The 16,983-nt window shown below is 47.0% G+C and overlaps 27 non-coding genes across 27 annotated transcripts; all 27 read left to right on the top strand.

Moving 5' to 3' along the window:
* Positions 1-230: 230 nt before the first annotated feature.
* trnat-agu (transfer RNA threonine (anticodon AGU)) lies at positions 231-304 on the top strand. The gene has a single exon. It is a non-coding gene; the product is annotated as a tRNA-Thr (tRNA).
* A 1,020-nt stretch (positions 305-1,324) lies between these two features.
* Positions 1,325-1,398, top strand: trnat-agu (transfer RNA threonine (anticodon AGU)). The gene has a single exon. It is a non-coding gene; the product is annotated as a tRNA-Thr (tRNA).
* A 734-nt stretch (positions 1,399-2,132) lies between these two features.
* Positions 2,133-2,206, top strand: trnat-agu (transfer RNA threonine (anticodon AGU)). The gene has a single exon. It is a non-coding gene; the product is annotated as a tRNA-Thr (tRNA).
* A 235-nt stretch (positions 2,207-2,441) lies between these two features.
* On the top strand, positions 2,442-2,514 carry trnat-ugu (transfer RNA threonine (anticodon UGU)). Its single transcript has one exon. It is a non-coding gene; the product is annotated as a tRNA-Thr (tRNA).
* A 932-nt stretch (positions 2,515-3,446) lies between these two features.
* trnas-aga (transfer RNA serine (anticodon AGA)) lies at positions 3,447-3,528 on the top strand. The gene has a single exon. It is a non-coding gene; the product is annotated as a tRNA-Ser (tRNA).
* A 294-nt stretch (positions 3,529-3,822) lies between these two features.
* Positions 3,823-3,894, top strand: trnag-ucc (transfer RNA glycine (anticodon UCC)). Its single transcript has one exon. It is a non-coding gene; the product is annotated as a tRNA-Gly (tRNA).
* A 902-nt stretch (positions 3,895-4,796) lies between these two features.
* On the top strand, positions 4,797-4,868 carry trnaa-ugc (transfer RNA alanine (anticodon UGC)). The gene has a single exon. It is a non-coding gene; the product is annotated as a tRNA-Ala (tRNA).
* Positions 4,869-5,229: 361 nt separating this feature from the next.
* trnad-guc (transfer RNA aspartic acid (anticodon GUC)) lies at positions 5,230-5,301 on the top strand. The gene has a single exon. It is a non-coding gene; the product is annotated as a tRNA-Asp (tRNA).
* Positions 5,302-5,793: 492 nt separating this feature from the next.
* On the top strand, positions 5,794-5,875 carry trnas-aga (transfer RNA serine (anticodon AGA)). Its single transcript has one exon. It is a non-coding gene; the product is annotated as a tRNA-Ser (tRNA).
* Positions 5,876-6,169: 294 nt separating this feature from the next.
* Positions 6,170-6,241, top strand: trnag-ucc (transfer RNA glycine (anticodon UCC)). Its single transcript has one exon. It is a non-coding gene; the product is annotated as a tRNA-Gly (tRNA).
* A 902-nt stretch (positions 6,242-7,143) lies between these two features.
* On the top strand, positions 7,144-7,215 carry trnaa-ugc (transfer RNA alanine (anticodon UGC)). Its single transcript has one exon. It is a non-coding gene; the product is annotated as a tRNA-Ala (tRNA).
* A 301-nt stretch (positions 7,216-7,516) lies between these two features.
* trnad-guc (transfer RNA aspartic acid (anticodon GUC)) lies at positions 7,517-7,588 on the top strand. Its single transcript has one exon. It is a non-coding gene; the product is annotated as a tRNA-Asp (tRNA).
* Positions 7,589-8,080: 492 nt separating this feature from the next.
* Positions 8,081-8,162, top strand: trnas-aga (transfer RNA serine (anticodon AGA)). Its single transcript has one exon. It is a non-coding gene; the product is annotated as a tRNA-Ser (tRNA).
* A 294-nt stretch (positions 8,163-8,456) lies between these two features.
* trnag-ucc (transfer RNA glycine (anticodon UCC)) lies at positions 8,457-8,528 on the top strand. The gene has a single exon. It is a non-coding gene; the product is annotated as a tRNA-Gly (tRNA).
* Positions 8,529-9,430: 902 nt separating this feature from the next.
* On the top strand, positions 9,431-9,502 carry trnaa-ugc (transfer RNA alanine (anticodon UGC)). The gene has a single exon. It is a non-coding gene; the product is annotated as a tRNA-Ala (tRNA).
* Positions 9,503-9,803: 301 nt separating this feature from the next.
* On the top strand, positions 9,804-9,875 carry trnad-guc (transfer RNA aspartic acid (anticodon GUC)). Its single transcript has one exon. It is a non-coding gene; the product is annotated as a tRNA-Asp (tRNA).
* A 510-nt stretch (positions 9,876-10,385) lies between these two features.
* On the top strand, positions 10,386-10,467 carry trnas-aga (transfer RNA serine (anticodon AGA)). The gene has a single exon. It is a non-coding gene; the product is annotated as a tRNA-Ser (tRNA).
* A 294-nt stretch (positions 10,468-10,761) lies between these two features.
* Positions 10,762-10,833, top strand: trnag-ucc (transfer RNA glycine (anticodon UCC)). Its single transcript has one exon. It is a non-coding gene; the product is annotated as a tRNA-Gly (tRNA).
* Positions 10,834-11,735: 902 nt separating this feature from the next.
* trnaa-ugc (transfer RNA alanine (anticodon UGC)) lies at positions 11,736-11,807 on the top strand. The gene has a single exon. It is a non-coding gene; the product is annotated as a tRNA-Ala (tRNA).
* A 301-nt stretch (positions 11,808-12,108) lies between these two features.
* trnad-guc (transfer RNA aspartic acid (anticodon GUC)) lies at positions 12,109-12,180 on the top strand. The gene has a single exon. It is a non-coding gene; the product is annotated as a tRNA-Asp (tRNA).
* An 868-nt stretch (positions 12,181-13,048) lies between these two features.
* trnag-ucc (transfer RNA glycine (anticodon UCC)) lies at positions 13,049-13,120 on the top strand. The gene has a single exon. It is a non-coding gene; the product is annotated as a tRNA-Gly (tRNA).
* A 902-nt stretch (positions 13,121-14,022) lies between these two features.
* On the top strand, positions 14,023-14,094 carry trnaa-ugc (transfer RNA alanine (anticodon UGC)). The gene has a single exon. It is a non-coding gene; the product is annotated as a tRNA-Ala (tRNA).
* Positions 14,095-14,395: 301 nt separating this feature from the next.
* On the top strand, positions 14,396-14,467 carry trnad-guc (transfer RNA aspartic acid (anticodon GUC)). The gene has a single exon. It is a non-coding gene; the product is annotated as a tRNA-Asp (tRNA).
* A 510-nt stretch (positions 14,468-14,977) lies between these two features.
* trnas-aga (transfer RNA serine (anticodon AGA)) lies at positions 14,978-15,059 on the top strand. Its single transcript has one exon. It is a non-coding gene; the product is annotated as a tRNA-Ser (tRNA).
* A 294-nt stretch (positions 15,060-15,353) lies between these two features.
* trnag-ucc (transfer RNA glycine (anticodon UCC)) lies at positions 15,354-15,425 on the top strand. Its single transcript has one exon. It is a non-coding gene; the product is annotated as a tRNA-Gly (tRNA).
* A 902-nt stretch (positions 15,426-16,327) lies between these two features.
* On the top strand, positions 16,328-16,399 carry trnaa-ugc (transfer RNA alanine (anticodon UGC)). The gene has a single exon. It is a non-coding gene; the product is annotated as a tRNA-Ala (tRNA).
* Positions 16,400-16,700: 301 nt separating this feature from the next.
* On the top strand, positions 16,701-16,772 carry trnad-guc (transfer RNA aspartic acid (anticodon GUC)). Its single transcript has one exon. It is a non-coding gene; the product is annotated as a tRNA-Asp (tRNA).
* Positions 16,773-16,983: the final 211 nt, after the last annotated feature.

Below are 16,983 nucleotides of genomic sequence, written 5' to 3'. Positions count from 1 at the left end.
TTGTTTAACCCCCGACCACAGTCAGCATCGCATGCACCTGAAACCACACCAAACAGTAATGTCACAGGGTCTCGGAGTACACCTGTACATCACTGCAGCATGGTGAGAAGTTAAAGGTGCCCTGTTTAGTTTTCTTGTAAACAAACAAAGTTCATGTTTACATCATAGAAATAGAATAGAAGTAGAATGCCCATCAAACTGTTTTCCATGGTCATTTGACTACTGCAGGAGGTGCTGTGGCTTAGTTGGTTAAAGTGCCTGTCTAGTAAACAGGAGATCCTGGGTTCAAATCCCAGCAGTGCCTGGTTGTTGCAGAAATGAGCTCTTAAATGAAGTCTGTCATGTTTATCTCTGCCAACTCAATATCAAGTGGTTTAGTTTAGGCTGGAAAACTCGGTAGTTAAGTTTAGAGAAAGACTGGTTCCGGTTAAAAGTTGACTGTTGTGATGAGGAAACAGAGAGCTCCAGTGTTGAACTCTTTTTTACATTTTGGATATGAATGCAGCTTTGATGTGAGAGAAGAAGACAGCAAGAAACAGTGGCGCTGTGGCTTAGTGGTTAAAATGCCTGTCTTGTAAACAGGAGATCTTGGGTTCAAACTCACACAGGACAGAAATCTGTGGACTTTATAAGTAGAAGAGTTCTTCAGGACATGATGTGACTTTTTTCTGGAAAAACATTGTCTCATTTGGAAACAATGGAAGAGAGAACGGAATGAACACCAACAAGAGGAGGTGCGTTAGTACTACAGTCTGGAAGTTAGGGTTTGAGAGGGAAGGGGGATTCTGCTCCTGAGTTTTTGCTGCGGAGCTGAAGGTCGCGGGTTTCATTCCCACCTGAGGCAAGGATGGAGAAATGTGTCAAGGTAATGGATAAATGGTAAAGGTAAGCGGGGTACACCCTGGACAGATCGGCAGACTATCACAGGGCGGACACTAGAGACAGACAACCAATCACACTCACATTCACACCCACGGGCTCATTCGTTTGATTCCCCGACGGGGAGGGTAGCGTCTTCTACCAGCTGCTTATTATTCACCAAGAAAGACAAAAGTTGTAAAGCAACAGCAGTTGTTACTTCACAGCAGAATGGAGAATTCACAATTAGTCCATGAAATGTGATATTCATACCATATGTTGATTTCCGGGAGGCTACGGAGAAGGACTTTCCTTTGATACCGTGGAAGTTCTGGCAAACTGTTAGACGACTCAGGAAAGGAGAGCAGGGTTTGGCTCAGGCTTTGTTCAGCAGGGGAGGAGAACTGCTGACCCTGACTGAGGATATTGTCAAACTGTTTTCCATGGTCATTTGACTACTGCAGGAGGTGCTGTGGCTTAGTTGGTTAAAGTGCCTGTCTAGTAAACAGGAGATCCTGGGTTCAAATCCCAGCAGTGTCTGCTTGTTGCAGAAATGAGCTCTTAAATGAAGTCTGTCATGTTTATCTCTGCCACCTTTTACATCAAGGGTTTAGTTTAGGCACGGACTTAGTAGTTAACTTTAGAGAAAGACTGGTTCTGGTTAAAAGTTGACTGTTGAGATGAGAAAACAGAGAGCTCCTGTGTTGAACTCTTTGTAACTCTTTTAACTTTTAACATTTTGGATGTTAATGCAGCTTTGATATGAGAGAAGAAGACAACAAAAAACAGAGGCGCTAATAGTAGTAAAGAGATTCAGGACATGATGTGACATCGTTCTGAAAAAACATTGTCTCCTTTGTATGGAAATGAAAGGAAACAATGGAAGAAAGAACGGAATGAACACCAACAAGAGGAGGTGGTGTAGTACTTTAGTCTGGTGACCTGTCCAGGGTGTACCCTGCCTACACATAATGTCACCTCGGATCCGCTCCAGCCCCCACACAACCTTAATAGGACAAGCGATAACAGATAATGGATGGATGGATGTTTATCTCTGCAAGCTCTATATCAAGGATTTAAGCCAGGAAGGAAAACTACATAGTTAAGTTTAGAGAAAGACTGTAGTTATGGTTAAGTGTTGACTTTTGGAGTGAAGAAACAGACAGAATGGAAGAAATTATCAGTACGTTTTTAAGTGTTTAAAATCCAGGATAGTTTACAGCCATGTTTACTAGTTTGTTGTGTTTGTGCAATAGGGAGCAACAACTGGAGAAGGTGCTGTGGCTTAGTTGGTTGAAGTGCCTGTTTAGTAAACAGGAGATCCTGGGTTCAAATCCCAGCAGTACCTGGTTGTTGCAGAAAAGAGCTCTCAAATGAAGTCTGTCATGTTTATCTCTGCCACCTCTATATCAAGGGTTTAATTTAGGCTGGAAAAATCGGTAGTTAAGTTTAGAGAAAGACTGGTTCCGGTTAAAAGTTGACTGTTGTGATGAGGAAACAGAGAGCTCCAGTGTTGAACTCTTTTTTACATTTTAGATATGAATGCAGCTTTGATGTGAGAGAAGAAGACAGCAAGCAACAGTGGCGCTGTGGCTTAGTGGTTAAAATGCCTGTCTTGTAAACAGGAGATCTTGGGTTCAAACCCCAATAGTGCCTCACACAGAACAGCATTCTGTGGACTTTATAAGTAGAAGAGTTCTTCAGGACATGATGTGACTTTTTTCTGGATAAACATTGTCTCATTTGGAAACAATGGAAGAGAGAACGGAATGAACACCAACAAGAGGAGGTGCGTTAGTACTACAGTCTGGAAGTTAGGGTTTGAGAGGGAAGGGGGATTCTGCTCCTGAGTTTTTGCTGCGGAGCTGAAGGTCGCGGGTTTCATTCCCACCTGAGGCAAGGATGGAGAAATGTGTCAAGGTAATGGATAAATGGTAAAGGTAAGCGGGGTACACCCTGGACAGATCGGCAGACTATCACAGGGCGGACACTAGAGACAGACAACCATTCACACTCACATTCACACCCACGGGCTCATTCGTTTGATTCCCCGACGGGGAGGGTAGCGTCTTCTACCAGCTGCTTATTATTCACCAAGAAAGACAAAAGTTGTAAAGCAACAGCAGTTGTTACTTCACAGCAGAATGGAGAATTCACAATTAGTCCATGAAATGTGATATTCATACCATATGTTGATTTCCGGGAGGCTACAGAGAAGGACTTTCCTTTGGCATCGTGGAAGTTCTGGCAAACTGTTAGACGACTCAGAAAAGGAGAGCAGGGTTTGGCTCAGGCTTCGTTCAGCAGGGGAGGAGAACTGCTGACCCTGACTGAGGATATTGTCGAGCGGCGGAAAGGGGAGCGGAAAATCAGGGCCAAATTTGTGCAGTGCGAACCAGCTACAAGGAGAACTGAAAAGATCAAGCACTGATAGCGCAAAGCAAAGAATGCACCGACTATCACAAAGGCAAGAAAAGCAAGTGGACGTTTAACTGAACAAGTACGTTACATTGATATGCCCTGTTCTTCTCAGCAATTGGGAAAGTTCAGGACATTTTTGCAAATTGGTATTAACCGTTGTTTTACAGGTTGTCGTGGCCGAGTGGTTAAGGCGATGGACTAGAAATCCATTGGGGTCTCCCCGCGCAGGTTCGAATCCTGCCGACAACGAAAGACACTTTTCGGCAGCGGGAGCCCACCAATGATACTTGGTTACTTGGAAACTAGGTGCAACTTAGAAAAAAACATCAGTAACAAAGTGATTCTGTGACAGTAATTGTTGATTGAGTAGACTAGATTGTGTGTGGGCCTTAAGATTGGCCTTCAATCAAATCCAATTTTGATACAATATCAAAAATAAGTAAGTAGAGGTGACAGTCCCATGCATTTTTTAAATGCAGGGCTCGCTTCAGTCTCGATGCCCAGAAAAATTGGCGAATTTGGCGGGAAGACCTTCTTCGCGAAGCGATGGTGGTATAGTGGTGAGCATAGCTGCCTTCCAAGCAGTTGACCTGGGTTCGATTCCCAGCCATCGCAGTCCTTCTCTTCTTCCACTGACAGTATACTGTTGTTTGGTATTGTTGTTAGAAAGTAAGCAGTAAAGCTGGGGACACACCAAGCCGACATCAAAAATCCAGCGGCAACGAAAGCCGCCTGTTGCGTCGCCTCGCGTCACCTTTGTTTTGGCCGACGAGTTGCACTTGAACACACCGCAAAGACTACAGCCGACGGCCAGTTAGCACGTACGTTCTGTGCCTGCCTGAGATGAAATAACTCTTCCTACCAGCAGGTCGCGGTAGTGTGTGCTTGTCATTCAAAAAGGGAAACCGGAAGACCGAGGACGGCGGATATACAAGCCTTTATTATGATACGGACATAAAATAAAGCAGTTGCCGACCACATAGCTTTACTCCGGATGGCCATGTCGTTGTGAAAATATCCGTGTATTGGAATGATCAGGTGAGATCAAGAAGAAAAATGGGAACAGCCCTCTGTGTTTTTCCTCTGGACTTTCCTCGTTGGCTTGCTTTCCCTCACGTCCTTTTCTCTTCTAGTGCACTGATTTGTTTAAGCTGAACCAAAGGCTGAACTGCCAATGAGAGTGATTTCTCTCACCGACGGGCGGCACCACCGATTCAACTAGACTAGAGTCGACTAGAGTGTGCGGGACACACCGGAAAAAACAGTCCGACGGACGCTCATCGCCGGCCGGCCGACGGCTCGGTGTGCCAGGGCCTTAAGGCAGCATATGTCCTACTTTTCCACTGCGATTGCTGGTATAGTCGTGCAAGCACTCTACCCGGTTTGATTTAAGGCCATCGCAGTTGCATTTCGCAGGTTTTAAAGCAACGTACCAGATTAACCGTAAGTGTTTTAGTCAGATTTCTTCTTTTATTCAGGTGTCTGGAATAAATTGTCAAACATTCCCAAAAACCACGGGGGATGTAGCTCAGTGGTAGAGCGCATGCTTTGCATGTATGAGGCCCCGGGTTCAATCCCTGGCATCTCCAATAGCTATTATGACCACAATAAAAGGGAGACTCTTGGGGAGTAGGGCATGTCAGTATGTAGATAGCTATGTTCACACTACAAGACTTTCAAAGTCATCCCATATCTATACTGCCAAACTTGCTGTTTTGACATGCAGTAAGTTCCTACTGTGACCCCAGATTTCCCCTCAACCCGTGTCTTGCGCTCTCATTGGCTGTAGCTTCTGGCAGGAGTCCCCGACGGGTCTAGATATTTAGCATGCTAGATATCTGGAATGTGTCTGCGAGGCATCGGCAAGCCTCTCGGCAAGCCTCTCGGCAGTCCTCTCCGCAGTCCTCTCGGCAGTCCTCTCCGCAGTCCTCTCGGCAGTCCTCTCGGCAGTCCTCGTTAGTATAGTGGACAGTATCTCCGCTTGTCACGCGGAAGACCGGGGTTCGATTCCCCGACGGGGAGGCTAGCGTCTTCTACCAGCTGCTTATTATTCACCAAGAAAGACAAAAGTTGTTACTTCACAGCAGAATGGAGAATTCACAATTAGTCCATGAAATGTGATATTCATACCATATGTTGATTTCCGGGAGGCTACGGAGAAGGACTTTCCTTTGGCATCGTGGAAGTTCTGGCAAACTGTTAGACGACTCAGAAAAGGAGAGCAGGGTTTGGCTCAGGCTTCGTTCAGCAGGGGAGGAGAACTGCTGACCCTGACTGAGGATATCGTCGAGCGGCGGAAAGGGGAGCGGAAAAACAGGTCCCCAGCTACAAGGAGAACTGAAAAGATCAAGCACTGATAGCGCAAAGCAAAGAATGCACCGACTATCACAAAGGCAAGAAAAGCAAGTGGACGTTTAACTGAACAAGTACGTTACATTGATATGCCCTGTTCTTCTCAGCAATTGGGAAAGTTCAGGACATTTTTGCAAATTGGTATTAACCGTTGTTTTACAGGTTGTCGTGGCCGAGTGGTTAAGGCGATGGACTAGAAATCCATTGGGGTCTCCCCGCGCAGGTTCGAATCCTGCCGACAACGAAAGACACTTTTCGGCAGCGGGAGCCCACCAATGATACTTGGTTACTTGGAAACTAGGTGCAACTTAGAAAAAAACATCAGTAACAAAGTGATTCTGTGACAGTAATTGTTGATTGAGTAGACTAGATTGTGTGTGGGCCTTAAGATTGGCCTTCAATCAAATCCAATTTTGATACAATATCAAAAATAAGTAAGTAGAGGTGACACTACCATGCATTTTTTAAATGCAGGGCTCGCTTCAGTCTCGATGCCCAGAAAAATTGGCGAATTTGGCGGGAAGACCTTCTTTGCGAAGCGATGGTGGTATAGTGGTGAGCATAGCTGCCTTCCAAGCAGTTGACCTGGGTTCGATTCCCAGCCATCGCAGTCCTTCTCTTCTTCCACTGACAGTATACTGTTGTTTGGTATTGTTGTTAGAAAGTAAGCAGTAAAGCTGGGGACACACCAAGCCGACATCAAAAATCCAGCGGCAACGAAAGCCGCCTGTTGCGTCGCCTCGCGTCACCTTTGTTTTGGCCGACGAGTTGCACTTGAACACACCGCAAAGACTACAGCCGACGGCCAGTTAGCACGTACGTTCTGTGCCTGCCTGAGATGAAATAACTCTTCCTACCAGCAGGTCGCGGTAGTGTGTGCTTGTCATTCAAAAAGGGAAACCGGAAGACCGAGGACGGCGGATATACAAGCCTTTATTATGATACGGACATAAAATAAAGCAGTTGCCGACCACATAGCTTTACTCCGGATGGCCATGTCGTTGTGAAAATATCCGTGTATTGGAATGATCAGGTGAGATCAAGAAGAAAAATGGGAAGAGCCCTCTGTGTTTTTCCTCTGGACTTTCCTCGTTGGCTTGCTTTCCCTCACGTCCTTTTCTCTTCTAGTGCACTGATTTGTTTAAGCTGAACCAAAGGCTGAACTGCCAATGAGAGTGATTTCTCTCACCGACGGGCGGCACCACCGATTCAACTAGACTAGAGTCGACTAGAGTGTGCGGGACACACCGGAAAAAACAGTCCGACGGACGCTCATCGCCGGCCGGCCGACGGCTCGGTGTGCCAGGGCCTTAAGGCAGCATATGTCCTACTTTTCCACTGCGATTGCTGGTATAGTCGTGCAAGCACTCTACCCGGTTTGATTTAAGGCCATCGCAGTTGCATTTCGCAGGTTTTAAAGCAACGTACCAGATTAACCGTAAGTGTTTTAGTCAGATTTCTTCTTTTATTCAGGTGTCTGGAATAAATTGTCAAACATTCCCAAAAACCACGGGGGATGTAGCTCAGTGGTAGAGCGCATGCTTTGCATGTATGAGGCCCCGGGTTCAATCCCTGGCATCTCCAATAGCTATTATGACCACAATAAAAGGGAGACTCTTGGGGAGTAGGGCATGTCAGTATGTAGATAGCTATGTTCACACTACAAGACTTTCAAAGTCATCCCATATCTATACTGCCAAACTTGCTGTTTTGACATGCAGTAAGTTCCTACTGTGACCCCAGATTTCCCCTCAACCCGTGTCTTGCGCTCTCATTGGCTGTAGCTTCTGGCAGGAGTCCCCGACGGGTCTAGATATTTAGCATGCTAGATATCTGGAATGTGTCTGCGAGGCATCGGCAGTCCTCTCGGCAGTCCTCTCGGCAGTCCTCGTTAGTATAGTGGACAGTATCTCCGCTTGTCACGCGGAAGACCGGGGTTCGATTCCCCGACGGGGAGGCTAGCGTCTTCTACCAGCTGCTTATTATTCACCAAGAAAGACAAAAGTTGTTACTTCACAGCAGAATGGAGAATTCACAATTAGTCCATGAAATGTGATATTCATACCATATGTTGATTTCCGGGAGGCTACGGAGAAGGACTTTCCTTTGGCATCGTGGAAGTTCTGGCAAACTGTTAGACGACTCAGAAAAGGAGAGCAGGGTTTGGCTCAGGCTTCGTTCAGCAGGGGAGGAGAACTGCTGACCCTGACTGAGGATATCGTCGAGCGGCGGAAAGGGGAGCGGAAAAACAGGTCCCCAGCTACAAGGAGAACTGAAAAGATCAAGCACTGATAGCGCAAAGCAAAGAATGCACCGACTATCACAAAGGCAAGAAAAGCAAGTGGACGTTTAACTGAACAAGTACGTTACATTGATATGCCCTGTTCTTCTCAGCAATTGGGAAAGTTCAGGACATTTTTGCAAATTGGTATTAACCGTTGTTTTACAGGTTGTCGTGGCCGAGTGGTTAAGGCGATGGACTAGAAATCCATTGGGGTCTCCCCGCGCAGGTTCGAATCCTGCCGACAACGAAAGACACTTTTCGGCAGCGGGAGCCCACCAATGATACTTGGTTACTTGGAAACTAGGTGCAACTTAGAAAAAAACATCAGTAACAAAGTGATTCTGTGACAGTAATTGTTGATTGAGTAGACTAGATTGTGTGTGGGCCTTAAGATTGGCCTTCAATCAAATCCAATTTTGATACAATATCAAAAATAAGTAAGTAGAGGTGACACTACCATGCATTTTTTAAATGCAGGGCTCGCTTCAGTCTCGATGCCCAGAAAAATTGGCGAATTTGGCGGGAAGACCTTCTTTGCGAAGCGATGGTGGTATAGTGGTGAGCATAGCTGCCTTCCAAGCAGTTGACCTGGGTTCGATTCCCAGCCATCGCAGTCCTTCTCTTCTTCCACTGACAGTATACTGTTGTTTGGTATTGTTGTTAGAAAGTAAGCAGTAAAGCTGGGGACACACCAAGCCGACATCAAAAATCCAGCGGCAACGAAAGCCGCCTGTTGCGTCGCCTCGCGTCACCTTTGTTTTGGCCGACGAGTTGCACTTGAACACACCGCAAAGACTACAGCCGACGGCCAGTTAGCACGTACGTTCTGTGCCTGCCTGAGATGAAATAACTCTTCCTACCAGCAGGTCGCGGTAGTGTGTGCTTGTCATTCAAAAAGGGAAACCGGAAGACCGAGGACGGCGGATATACAAGCCTTTATTATGATACGGACATAAAATAAAGCAGTTGCCGACCACATAGCTTTACTCCGGATGGCCATGTCGTTGTGAAAATATCCGTGTATTGGAATGATCAGGTGAGATCAAGAAGAAAAATGGGAAGAGCCCTCTGTGTTTTTCCTCTGGACTTTCCTCGTTGGCTTGCTTTCCCTCACGTCCTTTTCTCTTCTAGTGCACTGATTTGTTTAAGCTGAACCAAAGGCTGAACTGCCAATGAGAGTGATTTCTCTCACCGACGGGCGGCACCACCGATTCAACTAGACTAGAGTCGACTAGAGTGTGCGGGACACACCGGAAAAAACAGTCCGACGGACGCTCATCGCCGGCCGGCCGACGGCTCGGTGTGCCAGGGCCTTAAGGCAGCATATGTCCTACTTTTCCACTGCGATTGCTGGTATAGTCGTGCAAGCACTCTACCCGGTTTGATTTAAGGCCATCGCAGTTGCATTTCGCAGGTTTTAAAGCAACGTACCAGATTAACCGTAAGTGTTTTAGTCAGATTTCTTCTTTTATTCAGGTGTCTGGAATAAATTGTCAAACATTCCCAAAAACCACGGGGGATGTAGCTCAGTGGTAGAGCGCATGCTTTGCATGTATGAGGCCCCGGGTTCAATCCCTGGCATCTCCAATAGCTATTATGACCACAATAAAAGGGAGACTCTTGGGGAGTAGGGCATGTCAGTATGTAGATAGCTATGTTCACACTACAAGACTTTCAAAGTCATCCCATATCTATACTGCCAAACTTGCTGTTTTGACATGCAGTAAGTTCCTACTGTGACCCCAGATTTCCCCTCAACCCGTGTCTTGCGCTCTCATTGGCTGTAGCTTCTGGCAGGAGTCCCCGACGGGTCTAGATATTTAGCATGCTAGATATCTGGAATGTGTCTGCGAGGCATCGGCAGTCCTCTCGGCAGTCCTCTCGGCAGTCCTCGTTAGTATAGTGGACAGTATCTCCGCTTGTCACGCGGAAGACCGGGGTTCGATTCCCCGACGGGGAGGCTAGCGTCTTCTACCAGCTGCTTATTATTCACCAAGAAAGACAAAAGTTGTTACTTCACAGCAGAATGGAGAATTCACAATTAGTCCATGAAATGTGATATTCATACCATATGTTGATTTCCGGGAGGCTACGGAGAAGGACTTTCCTTTGGCATCGTGGAAGTTCTGGCAAACTGTTAGACGACTCAGAAAAGGAGAGCAGGGTTTGGCTCAGGCTTCGTTCAGCAGGGGAGGAGAACTGCTGACCCTGACTGAGGATATTGTCGAGCGGCGGAAAGGGGAGCGGAAAATCAGGGCCAAATTTGTGCAGTGCGAACCAGCTACAAGGAGAACTGAAAAGATCAAGCACTGATAGCGCAAAGCAAAGAATGCACCGACTATCACAAAGGCAAGAAAAGCAAGTGGACGTTTAACTGAACAAGTACGTTACATTGATATGCCCTGTTCTTCTCAGCAATTGGGAAAGTTCAGGACATTTTTGCAAATTGGTATTAACCGTTGTTTTACAGGTTGTCGTGGCCGAGTGGTTAAGGCGATGGACTAGAAATCCATTGGGGTCTCCCCGCGCAGGTTCGAATCCTGCCGACAACGAAAGACACTTTTCGGCAGCGGGAGCCCACCAATGATACTTGGTTACTTGGAAACTAGGTGCAACTTAGAAAAAAACATCAGTAACAAAGTGATTCTGTGACAGTAATTGTTGATTGAGTAGACTAGATTGTGTGTGGGCCTTAAGATTGGCCTTCAATCAAATCCAATTTTGATACAATATCAAAAATAAGTAAGTAGAGGTGACACTACCATGCATTTTTTAAATGCAGGGCTCGCTTCAGTCTCGATGCCCAGAAAAATTGGCGAATTTGGCGGGAAGACCTTCTTCGCGAAGCGATGGTGGTATAGTGGTGAGCATAGCTGCCTTCCAAGCAGTTGACCTGGGTTCGATTCCCAGCCATCGCAGTCCTTCTCTTCTTCCACTGACAGTATACTGTTGTTTGGTATTGTTGTTAGAAAGTAAGCAGTAAAGCTGGGGACACACCAAGCCGACATCAAAAATCCAGCGGCAACGAAAGCCGCCTGTTGCGTCGCCTCGCGTCACCTTTGTTTTGGCCGACGAGTTGCACTTGAACACACCGCAAAGACTACAGCCGACGGCCAGTTAGCACGTACGTTCTGTGCCTGCCTGAGATGAAATAACTCTTCCTACCAGCAGGTCGCGGTAGTGTGTGCTTGTCATTCAAAAAGGGAAACCGGAAGACCGAGGACGGCGGATATACAAGCCTTTATTATGATACGGACATAAAATAAAGCAGTTGCCGACCACATAGCTTTACTCCGGATGGCCATGTCGTTGTGAAAATATCCGTGTATTGGAATGATCAGGTGAGATCAAGAAGAAAAATGGGAAGAGCCCTCTGTGTTTTTCCTCTGGACTTTCCTCGTTGGCTTGCTTTCCCTCACGTCCTTTTCTCTTCTAGTGCACTGATTTGTTTAAGCTGAACCAAAGGCTGAACTGCCAATGAGAGTGATTTCTCTCACCGACGGGCGGCACCACCGATTCAACTAGACTAGAGTCGACTAGAGTGTGCGGGACACACCGGAAAAAACAGTCCGACGGACGCTCATCGCCGGCCGGCCGACGGCTCGGTGTGCCAGGGCCTTAAGGCAGCATATGTCCTACTTTTCCACTGCGATTGCTGGTATAGTCGTGCAAGCACTCTACCCGGTTTGATTTAAGGCCATCGCAGTTGCATTTCGCAGGTTTTAAAGCAACGTACCAGATTAACCGTAAGTGTTTTAGTCAGATTTCTTCTTTTATTCAGGTGTCTGGAATAAATTGTCAAACATTCCCAAAAACCACGGGGGATGTAGCTCAGTGGTAGAGCGCATGCTTTGCATGTATGAGGCCCCGGGTTCAATCCCTGGCATCTCCAATAGCTATTATGACCACAATAAAAGGGAGACTCTTGGGGAGTAGGGCATGTCAGTATGTAGATAGCTATGTTCACACTACAAGACTTTCAAAGTCATCCCATATCTATACTGCCAAACTTGCTGTTTTGACATGCAGTAAGTTCCTACTGTGACCCCAGATTTCCCCTCAACCCGTGTCTTGCGCTCTCATTGGCTGTAGCTTCTGGCAGGAGTCCCCGACGGGTCTAGATATTTAGCATGCTAGATATCTGGAATGTGTCTGCGAGGCATCGGCAGTCCTCTCGGCAGTCCTCTCGGCAGTCCTCGTTAGTATAGTGGACAGTATCTCCGCTTGTCACGCGGAAGACCGGGGTTCGATTCCCCGACGGGGAGGCTAGCGTCTTCTACCAGCTGCTTATTATTCACCAAGAAAGACAAAAGTTGTTACTTCACAGCAGAATGGAGAATTCACAATTAGTCCATGAAATGTGATATTCATACCATATGTTGATTTCCGGGAGGCTACGGAGAAGGACTTTCCTTTGGCATCGTGGAAGTTCTGGCAAACTGTTAGACGACTCAGAAAAGGAGAGCAGGGTTTGGCTCAGGCTTCGTTCAGCAGGGGAGGAGAACTGCTGACCCTGACTGAGGATATCGTCGAGCGGCGGAAAGGGGAGCGGAAAAACAGGTCCCCAGCTACAAGGAGAACTGAAAAGATCAAGCACTGATAGCGCAAAGCAAAGAATGCACCGACTATCACAAAGGCAAGAAAAGCAAGTGGACGTTTAACTGAACAAGTACGTTACATTGATATGCCCTGTTCTTCTCAGCAATTGGGAAAGTTCAGGACATTTTTGCAAATTGGTATTAACCGTTGTTTTACAGGTTGTCGTGGCCGAGTGGTTAAGGCGATGGACTAGAAATCCATTGGGGTCTCCCCGCGCAGGTTCGAATCCTGCAGACAACGAAAGACACTTTTCGGCAGCGGGAGCCCACCAATGATACTTGGTTACTTGGAAACTAGGTGCAACTTAGAAAAAAACATCAGTAACAAAGTGATTCTGTGACAGTAATTGTTGATTGAGTAGACTAGATTGTGTGTGGGCCTTAAGATTGGCCTTCAATCAAATCCAATTTTGATACAATATCAAAAATAAGTAAGTAGAGGTGACACTACCATGCATTTTTTAAATGCAGGGCTCGCTTCAGTCTCGATGCCCAGAAAAATTGGCGAATTTGGCGGGAAGACCTTCTTTGCGAAGCGATGGTGGTATAGTGGTGAGCATAGCTGCCTTCCAAGCAGTTGACCTGGGTTCGATTCCCAGCCATCGCAGTCCTTCTCTTCTTCCACTGACAGTATACTGTTGTTTGGTATTGTTGTTAGAAAGTAAGCAGTAAAGCTGGGGACACACCAAGCCGACATCAAAAATCCAGCGGCAACGAAAGCCGCCTGTTGCGTCGCCTCGCGTCACCTTTGTTTTGGCCGACGAGTTGCACTTGAACACACCGCAAAGACTACAGCCGACGGCCAGTTAGCACGTACGTTCTGTGCCTGCCTGAGATGAAATAACTCTTCCTACCAGCAGGTCGCGGTAGTGTGTGCTTGTCATTCAAAAAGGGAAACCGGAAGACCGAGGACGGCGGATATACAAGCCTTTATTATGATACGGACATAAAATAAAGCAGTTGCCGACCACATAGCTTTACTCCGGATGGCCATGTCGTTGTGAAAATATCCGTGTATTGGAATGATCAGGTGAGATCAAGAAGAAAAATGGGAAGAGCCCTCTGTGTTTTTCCTCTGGACTTTCCTCGTTGGCTTGCTTTCCCTCACGTCCTTTTCTCTTCTAGTGCACTGATTTGTTTAAGCTGAACCAAAGGCTGAACTGCCAATGAGAGTGATTTCTCTCACCGACGGGCGGCACCACCGATTCAACTAGACTAGAGTCGACTAGAGTGTGCGGGACACACCGGAAAAAACAGTCCGACGGACGCTCATCGCCGGCCGGCCGACGGCTCGGTGTGCCAGGGCCTTAAGGCAGCATATGTCCTACTTTTCCACTGCGATTGCTGGTATAGTCGTGCAAGCACTCTACCCGGTTTGATTTAAGGCCATCGCAGTTGCATTTCGCAGGTTTTAAAGCAACGTACCAGATTAACCGTAAGTGTTTTAGTCAGATTTCTTCTTTTATTCAGGTGTCTGGAATAAATTGTCAAACATTCCCAAAAACCACGGGGGATGTAGCTCAGTGGTAGAGCGCATGCTTTGCATGTATGAGGCCCCGGGTTCAATCCCTGGCATCTCCAATAGCTATTATGACCACAATAAAAGGGAGACTCTTGGGGAGTAGGGCATGTCAGTATGTAGATAGCTATGTTCACACTACAAGACTTTCAAAGTCATCCCATATCTATACTGCCAAACTTGCTGTTTTGACATGCAGTAAGTTCCTACTGTGACCCCAGATTTCCCCTCAACCCGTGTCTTGCGCTCTCATTGGCTGTAGCTTCTGGCAGGAGTCCCCGACGGGTCTAGATATTTAGCATGCTAGATATCTGGAATGTGTCTGCGAGGCATCGGCAGTCCTCTCGGCAGTCCTCTCGGCAGTCCTCGTTAGTATAGTGGACAGTATCTCCGCTTGTCACGCGGAAGACCGGGGTTCGATTCCCCGACGGGGAGGCTAGCGTCTTCTACCAGCTGCTTATTATTCACCAAGAAAGACAAAAGTTGTTACTTCACAGCAGAATGGAGAATTCACAATTAGTCCATGAAATGTGATATTCATACCATATGTTGATTTCCGGGAGGCTACGGAGAAGGACTTTCCTTTGGCATCGTGGAAGTTCTGGCAAACTGTTAGACGACTCAGAAAAGGAGAGCAGGGTTTGGCTCAGGCTTCGTTCAGCAGGGGAGGAGAACTGCTGACCCTGACTGAGGATATTGTCGAGCGGCGGAAAGGGGAGCGGAAAATCAGGGCCAAATTTGTGCAGTGCGAACCAGCTACAAGGAGAACTGAAAAGATCAAGCACTGATAGCGCAAAGCAAAGAATGCACCGACTATCACAAAGGCAAGAAAAGCAAGTGGACGTTTAACTGAACAAGTACGTTACATTGATATGCCCTGTTCTTCTCAGCAATTGGGAAAGTTCAGGACATTTTTGCAAATTGGTATTAACCGTTGTTTTACAGGTTGTCGTGGCCGAGTGGTTAAGGCGATGGACTAGAAATCCATTGGGGTCTCCCCGCGCAGGTTCGAATCCTGCCGACAACGAAAGACACTTTTCGGCAGCGGGAGCCCACCAATGATACTTGGTTACTTGGAAACTAGGTGCAACTTAGAAAAAAACATCAGTAACAAAGTGATTCTGTGACAGTAATTGTTGATTGAGTAGACTAGATTGTGTGTGGGCCTTAAGATTGGCCTTCAATCAAATCCAATTTTGATACAATATCAAAAATAAGTAAGTAGAGGTGACACTACCATGCATTTTTTAAATGCAGGGCTCGCTTCAGTCTCGATGCCCAGAAAAATTGGCGAATTTGGCGGGAAGACCTTCTTTGCGAAGCGATGGTGGTATAGTGGTGAGCATAGCTGCCTTCCAAGCAGTTGACCTGGGTTCGATTCCCAGCCATCGCAGTCCTTCTCTTCTTCCACTGACAGTATACTGTTGTTTGGTATTGTTGTTAGAAAGTAAGCAGTAAAGCTGGGGACACACCAAGCCGACATCAAAAATCCAGCGGCAACGAAAGCCGCCTGTTGCGTCGCCTCGCGTCACCTTTGTTTTGGCCGACGAGTTGCACTTGAACACACCGCAAAGACTACAGCCGACGGCCAGTTAGCACGTACGTTCTGTGCCTGCCTGAGATGAAATAACTCTTCCTACCAGCAGGTCGCGGTAGTGTGTGCTTGTCATTCAAAAAGGGAAACCGGAAGACCGAGGACGGCGGATATACAAGCCTTTATTATGATACGGACATAAAATAAAGCAGTTGCCGACCACATAGCTTTACTCCGGATGGCCATGTCGTTGTGAAAATATCCGTGTATTGGAATGATCAGGTGAGATCAAGAAGAAAAATGGGAAGAGCCCTCTGTGTTTTTCCTCTGGACTTTCCTCGTTGGCTTGCTTTCCCTCACGTCCTTTTCTCTTCTAGTGCACTGATTTGTTTAAGCTGAACCAAAGGCTGAACTGCCAATGAGAGTGATTTCTCTCACCGACGGGCGGCACCACCGATTCAACTAGACTAGAGTCGACTAGAGTGTGCGGGACACACCGGAAAAAACAGTCCGACGGACGCTCATCGCCGGCCGGCCGACGGCTCGGTGTGCCAGGGCCTTAAGGCAGCATATGTCCTACTTTTCCACTGCGATTGCTGGTATAGTCGTGCAAGCACTCTACCCGGTTTGATTTAAGGCCATCGCAGTTGCATTTCGCAGGTTTTAAAGCAACGTACCAGATTAACCGTAAGTGTTTTAGTCAGATTTCTTCTTTTATTCAGGTGTCTGGAATAAATTGTCAAACATTCCCAAAAACCACGGGGGATGTAGCTCAGTGGTAGAGCGCATGCTTTGCATGTATGAGGCCCCGGGTTCAATCCCTGGCATCTCCAATAGCTATTATGACCACAATAAAAGGGAGACTCTTGGGGAGTAGGGCATGTCAGTATGTAGATAGCTATGTTCACACTACAAGACTTTCAAAGTCATCCCATATCTATACTGCCAAACTTGCTGTTTTGACATGCAGTAAGTTCCTACTGTGACCCCAGATTTCCCCTCAACCCGTGTCTTGCGCTCTCATTGGCTGTAGCTTCTGGCAGGAGTCCCCGACGGGTCTAGATATTTAGCATGCTAGATATCTGGAATGTGTCTGCGAGGCATCGGCAGTCCTCTCGGCAGTCCTCTCGGCAGTCCTCGTTAGTATAGTGGACAGTATCTCCGCTTGTCACGCGGAAGACCGGGGTTCGATTCCCCGACGGGGAGGCTAGCGTCTTCTACCAGCTGCTTATTATTCACCAAGAAAGACAAAAGTTGTTACTTCACAGCAGAATGGAGAATTCACAATTAGTCCATGAAATGTGATATTCATACCATATGTTGATTTCCGGGAGGCTACGGAGAAGGACTTTCCTTTGGCATCGTGGAAGTTCTGGCAAACTGTTAGACGACTCAGAAAAGGAGAGCAGGGTTTGGC

This window comes from Sebastes fasciatus, chromosome 11, assembly GCF_043250625.1.
Source record: "Sebastes fasciatus isolate fSebFas1 chromosome 11, fSebFas1.pri, whole genome shotgun sequence".
NCBI lineage: Eukaryota > Metazoa > Chordata > Actinopteri > Perciformes > Sebastidae > Sebastes > Sebastes fasciatus.
Note: the sequence above shows the minus strand (reverse complement) of the source record. Positions and strands in the feature narration are given on the sequence as shown.